The sequence below is a fragment of the Magnolia sinica genome, chromosome 18 (genome assembly GCF_029962835.1).
Source record: "Magnolia sinica isolate HGM2019 chromosome 18, MsV1, whole genome shotgun sequence".
Classification (NCBI taxonomy): domain Eukaryota; kingdom Viridiplantae; phylum Streptophyta; class Magnoliopsida; order Magnoliales; family Magnoliaceae; genus Magnolia; species Magnolia sinica.
Window position 1 is genome coordinate 19,349,595 of NC_080590.1, and position 6,933 is coordinate 19,356,527.

General features: G+C 36.7%; 1 long non-coding RNA gene across 2 annotated transcripts; it reads right to left on the reverse strand.

Moving 5' to 3' along the window:
- Positions 1-841: 841 nt before the first annotated feature.
- Positions 842-5,159, reverse strand: LOC131233618 (uncharacterized). 2 transcript variants are annotated; one of them, XR_009165299.1, is made up of 4 exons: positions 4,786-5,159; positions 3,878-3,961; positions 3,254-3,316; positions 842-1,586 (listed from the first exon to the last, which is right to left on the reverse strand). It is a non-coding gene; the product is annotated as an uncharacterized LOC131233618 (long non-coding RNA). The 2 variants fall into 2 exon arrangements; XR_009165298.1 differs by having other exon boundaries at positions 3,254-3,961.
- Positions 5,160-6,933: the final 1,774 nt, after the last annotated feature.

Here is a 6,933-nt window from a genome sequence, read left to right on the forward strand (position 1 = left end):
GAACATTTGCATGAAAGAGTCACTCCATGTTTGTCAAGCACCCACATTAAATAACCAAAAAAAAAAACCTTTGAGCATTACAACATCTATTCAATGGAAACTAGTAACAAAGTAGCCACAGAGGATAAAATAATACCTTCACATGGTAATGCTCTTTCTCTAATGCATTACCAAATTCAGTCCTTGGGACAACCAGATCTTCAACAGCTTGCATATATTCATTAGGAACATTTGTATAAAATGTCTTCCTCATTTTAGCTTGAGCTGGAGAACAATCACATTCCCCGGTGTCAATGGCAACCCCAAATCAACCTACATTGACAATGTTATCAGAAAGATGGAAATAAGAAATAAGAGTATCCGTGTCTATTTCCTGACTTAAGCTGATTTAGGCCGCTTTTGGATGCACAAGTGAATTGAATTCCAAACAAAGATTACTACCACTGCCCATAGCTAAGCTGATAAGAGTCACCAGACAAACCAAAAACAATAAGAAAGGATCCAGCCAAATCAGAATACTTAAGTGTCATTAAAGAGAGGAAGTCCCTGCAAGGTTATAAAAATCACGCATTACCAACCAAGCATGTGGACAGCACAAGTGTGGAAGTTATAAGAAATGCCCTCAAGGATTAAAAATGCCAAGTTTCATTGCTGTTTTGCTTGTAGTTTTCATCTTGTTAGCTCCTTGTAGTTTTCCTCGGTCTAGTTTCAACATCGTTTACCATTTGTTATGCAGGAAAGGCCTCATGTTTCAATTTGTTCCTAACGGAAGTGTTATATTGGATGACATAATACCACTGGATGAAGAAACAGAACATCCAGTGTATGCAATGGATGCAATTACATTACATGGAAGCAGTTATTGAGGAATCAATGGCTTGATTTTGGCTAACAACTATTGTTTATCTGATGTCCATCTTACATAACAATTAGCTATTGGGTGTGAATCTCAAGACCAGGTTCAATCCATGGGCTTCTAAGCTTAGCCTATACCTTGTCCAAAGTTCTTTGGACTCGGCCTCTAAGCTCATTCATTAGCTACATTCTCTCACTTCCTGTCATGGTTACCCAGAGTATACCGAATATCAATCATTAGAAAGAAATTCTGAATCCTAGGTAAAATTGGGATTTTCTAAAATACTCCTGTGAATGAAGAAAAGCTCCCCAAGTTAATGGGTGTAAGAAAAATCTTGAGGATCGATAGTCTATGACTGAGATTGATTAGAGGCTCAGAGGAGTTTGAATAATGGCCACAATTGCAAACTTAAAGCTGATATTCAAAAGAAAATTACAAAGAAAAAAATAAATAGTTAGTTTGCAATCTCACGCATTGAATAATGGTCATATCCGATTTGTATAGAATTATATATATATATATATATATATTATAAAAAAAAAGGGGCTAAAGAAGTATTATCTGTTATAGCTTAATACCTGGCTTCTAAGACGGCCTCCAAAAATCTGGTTTATGAAGCTGTTAGCATGTGAAGATGAGGGCTCATCTTGCAGTTTCAAGTCCCAAAGAAACTGTGAAGCCTGTCCAACATGCACTGGAAGAATTCATGAGCATCTTCCTGCCAGTATCTCTGTAAAGAAGAGGATTACAGGTGCGAAATTGGCTTCAAATCAGTTTTAAGAATTAAACTAGCACATACTCCAGCAAAACGAAAAACTGCAAAATTCACTTCATGTTCTTAAACATAACAGATTGTTTAAATCAAGCTATAAGAATGCTTCTTAGATTATAGCTACAAAATTGGCTTCAAATCAGTTTTAAAATAATCATATTTAGTTTAATTGAAGCTTCATAATAGGATTGAAATTCAACTTGCAACAAGTTCTAAAATCACGAGATTGAGTTTAGATACATTATTGTCGATTATAGATTATAGAATGCAAACCAAACAAAAGCTCATGATATTTAATGATTAAGCAATCTAATATGGTGTAAATTTCATGATAGTTGGTGCAAATAAACACACCTGAGCAGGTGGGCTTGGATGGAACAATCTTTCCGCTAGAAATCATTCTACAATTAGCCACTAGATGTGTTATTGAAATTTAATCATGATGAAATATGGGTTCGAACTTCTGAAAATTTACTAATACATGCAGTTCATACTAACAGAGAGATCCTATGACAGCCTAGCCCAAACCAGTGTTTCCAGACTTGGTAAACTGAGAATACAATCATCATTTCTGAAGACTGGGAGAATGCAGATCTTCAGAAAGTAACAGAGGAACCACTGGCTGATCTGATAAATGTATCAGAGGCTAATGCAACAGGGGATTTACTGGTTAACTTGGCAGAAGAATCGATGGCTAACCTGACCAAGGAACCAAACCTCGTAGAGCCTGTAGCAGGAAGCAATATAAGAGTTGTAAACAATGAGAACTGGATAAGTGTGGAAGATGCTAGGATCCCAATTAGCCATGGAGGTCCTGTTCTAGTTCCTGGCTTGACCCCTACTGCTCCAAAGTCATCAACTGAGGAAGCATTTTTTAAAGAAGTCACAAATGGCATGGTCACCAACCCTTCTGTTGCAGCTGATGAAGCTACCAACTGTGAAATACAAATACCCAAGGTAACCATCTGAAGAGGCAAAGTTTTTCATTTTCGAGTTCGTTTCCTTAAAAAGCGATTTGACTTCCCATGGCGCTCCCTTTAGCACAACTGAACTAGATATGGTAGAGCTTTGTGTTTGTGTGTGTGTTTGTTTCTTTCAATCTTTCCTACCATTGATAAAACAGATACATCTCTAGTCATTGTCGGAACTATAGTTTTCATCAATATCTACAATGTGCAGATGATAATGGCCAGGGTGTTTCATGTTGTAATGCAACATGTGAATACAATAGTGGTCTTGGATCCTGCATCTTTGTTGAAATGAAATGTCTAGATATCATAGATTGTCCAAGCACATTTTTTTCACGGACTATAAAGCTGAACTATCTTCTTTTCTCAACAAGATTGAAATTGATGTGGGCATTATAAAACTCAGCTATCTTCTTTTTTAACAGACCCTGTTTTGTCGTAGTGTTCCTAATTAACAAAAACTCAGTAGGGCTCTTGCCACACATTTCCAAAAGAGGCATGAACTTTTTTTTTTCTATTTGAGGTTTTTATATATATCTAAGCAGGTTGTTCATTAGACTCACTTTTGAATTGCACCGCTCCTAAATTCGACATATTTTGAAGAAAGTTGCTCATAAAAAATTGAATTGGAAAGTATCCAAACAAGTATCAACTCACCAAATTTGGTGATATTACTACAACTTGTTTTTCCAATAGTGCTCCTGCAAATAGTGCCAAAACCTGAAAGATATATTCTTCAACTTAGTCTTGTGATTATATGTGCCGGAGAGTGTCTACCACCAAATTATAAAAGCATGTAATAATTACATAAATAAGAAAACAAAAAATAAAAGAAGTCGACACTTTTTCAGGAATTTCATCTAAAATTTGATGGCTAGAAAACAACTTCAAATTGTCGAAAACGGTTTCCAATCACTAGAAAACAACTTCTACTAAATGGGAAAGTGTTATAACGGCTGGAATTTAGTTCGCAGCTGGAAATTTATTTCTCCAACAAGTTTTGTATTTCTATGATGCTTAGTACCACAATCAAACCCAGCTATCACCTATATTAGTGGTTAAAGTTTATCGTGGGCGAGTTTAATATTGATGAGATTGAAGAATAGAATTAAAAGAGCCATTTATCCTTACATCACTCTACATCAGCGACAGAGATAGTACAAGCATAAGTCAGCTATCTTGCATAAGGACATCTAAATAAAATATGCTAGATGCTATGAGGGTAATTGTTTTTCATAGAAAAAGATATGGTAAGGCCAAAGAAGCATGAATATACTCAACATGTACATTAGCATCCACCACACTTGCATGGATAATTCAACCTAACAGAAGTGAAGTAACCCAATGGCACAGAAAGAGATCCTCCTACAGAGAAATGTAAGAATGAGTGAGTCATAGTTGTAGTAAAACAACCATCCCAAGAGAATTGAGCTGCATACGAATTAAAATAGTATTCTGAGACCCACAGGTCCAACTGAAATTGAATCATACATCATTTATGTCATGCAATTAAATTATTATGTTTTGTATATAAATCATAGAGCCTTGAATAACCATACAATTGTATAAACACCCAATGCACAAGATAAGTGGGTAAATTCAGAATTTTACGCATATATATGGCTCTACATCAACCACTTGCTAGTACATATATAACTGTACAACCTATATAGTCCATATGGTTGTATAAAATTGCCTACAATACTGTTATTTTAGGTAGCATACAAGGCCAACTACAAACATTTTTTTGGAAAGATGATGATAGGTAGCATGCAGGTTTTTGATGTCATTAACCATATCTTGCCTGACAGAATAATATTGATGACTTGGAAAGAAGAGAAGAAACACTAGGGGGGCTCCACAATGAGTTCCCCAGTTATTAAACTTTCAAATCCCAAAAGCAGCATATGCATGAAGTTGGCAATTATCATTAGTATAGTTTCTAGGAAGCTTTGTCAAAGAAATGTACTTACCAAAGATCATTTTTTTTTTAAAGAGTACTTCAACTATTCTAACAGGCAGACATTGCTTCATTGAGAACGAAGCAATATTTGTGCTGATCATTCTATAATTAAAAAACAGACATCCCACATCAGCCATCTATTATGGATGACAAACAAACATCCCACATCACCATTATAAAAAAATAAAAAACAAAAAATGCTCTCAGTTGATTGGAGACACCGAACCTTGGTGTTATATGAAAAGCCCATGGAATAATCCGACACATCATGCTTTTGATCCCAATCTCCAAATTAGAGAACTGACAGCCACTCATTTTTCTGAAAAGCACAAAGAAATATGTGACAATCAAGAGCCTTTTTTGTAATTAAAACAAAAGAACTTTACTGATGTATCAAGTAATACTAACTTATAAGATCCAAGAACGCCAATGCAAAAGGCAGGAAAATTAAGTTCAAAGACCTATGTAGACAACAAGCACTCTGCAAAGGGATGCCCATACATATAAAAAACAACAATCGAATAAACACAAATTCAATCATAGAAAACTGCAAAACAGTTTATACATCAATTATGCCACTGAGATCTACAAAAGCGCATGCATATGAACTAATGCTCTCAGTTTTATTTTTTTATTTTTTAATAAAACAGGGTGTATCCATCTCATTTCTGTCTATTATAGTAACCGTGGAAAGCAAAATCAGTTGGCGTTGGCATATGCAGTACCATGAACACTAAATTAAAAATAAAAAAAAATTAGTGGATGGGATTGACTCCAAAATCAGATTGGTGGAGAAATTCTAACCCATCTTTAACCACTGTGTAGAAAGCTCCCTAAGCCTGTGTTCAGATGCAACATTAAATTGAGTCGCAATGATTTGTTCAATAAAGTGGAAATGACCAAGATGTAAATAGCCCTTAGCCTTGATCTTGAGAGACAAGGAACTGAATTCCAGATATGTTACCTTTAAGTTGGACTTGAAAGGAACTCAACAGCGATTTGGGGCCTACCTTTTTTCATTACGAGTACTGGAAAACACCATTAAAATTTCATTATTCTCTTATAACTGAAATGAACATACACATTCCAAATCAATTGTGCATCCAAACACACCCAAAATAGAATTTACAGTTTATAGCATCACCAACCAAGGGTTACAGTATCATAGGAAACAGGTACTTTATTCCCCATGCATTACCAGTTTCATATATAAATGATATGGCTGTATCAGCCCAACACGGGGCGATATGGACAAAAGAATCTGGTTTTCGTGGTGACCACCATAGCAACAATTTTCAAACCTTGTCACTGATATCACTCCCGAGCCAATGGTTCCCAACATAATCCCAACAAAGGAACTATATGTTAATGCATTGAACAAGGCTTTTTTTTTTTTTTTCTCGCAAAAACCAATTCATTTGGGACCCTATAGATCCATTCTTTTTCCTTTTCAAATATCAGCCCTCTGTCTCTCTGTTTTCACTTAGAGAACTCTTTGCAGATGGGCGGGGAAAAAAGAAGAAGAAAAGATTCGAGAAAACACACGACACTTGAACAAATGCAGTTCTCCATGACAAACAAATCGGACCAAATACATTCATCTTATGGAAACAGCATTAGAATTTCCAACAACTAAAAACCCAAAAATCAGAATTTACATTCAAAGCTGAATAAGAACAACCGCATTACCGGTGGTCTTTCCAATAACCAGGGACAGAAAAGAAGCCAAATCTCCGCAGCATTCCTATATCAGGATTTTATTCCTGAAAAGTCAACGCAGAAAAAAGATGAAATTACAGAAATGCCATTGAATTCCATCCACAGAGATCAGACTGCAGTAAATGCGATCCGACCGTGAGCAGAACTGGAATTCCACGTTGAATCCAAGAAAATGATCAATTAGATAAAAAAAGAGAACGGAAAGCGAAAATGGCTGCACACCTACGTCTGCTTGAAGTAGGAAGAAGTGGACGGGACCCGCTTGTTGCGGAACATCATGTATCCGAGGGGTGCAGCGGACATACCTCGACCGTAGAGGGAGAGGGAGAGGCGTAGAGAGAGAGAGAGGGAGAGGCGCAGAGAGAGAGAGAAGGGTCTAACCAGTCCTCATTAGAAGTTTTTAACGGTGGTGTCACTCTCCCCACTGTTTTCTCTGGTGGGGTCCACTGGAGCTTTGGATGCGACTCATTATTTGGATCTTACCCTAAAATGATCTCTCCAGATGGATGGACGGCATGGATACAAAACATACATCATGGTGGAGCCCATAGAACTTGGTGACGTCACTTCAGTAGCAGTCTCCCTAATCTACTTGTTAGTAGCCAATCCGCTCACGAGAGAAGGGGGCTGGGTGACGTCAGTAAATTTTGTGGGT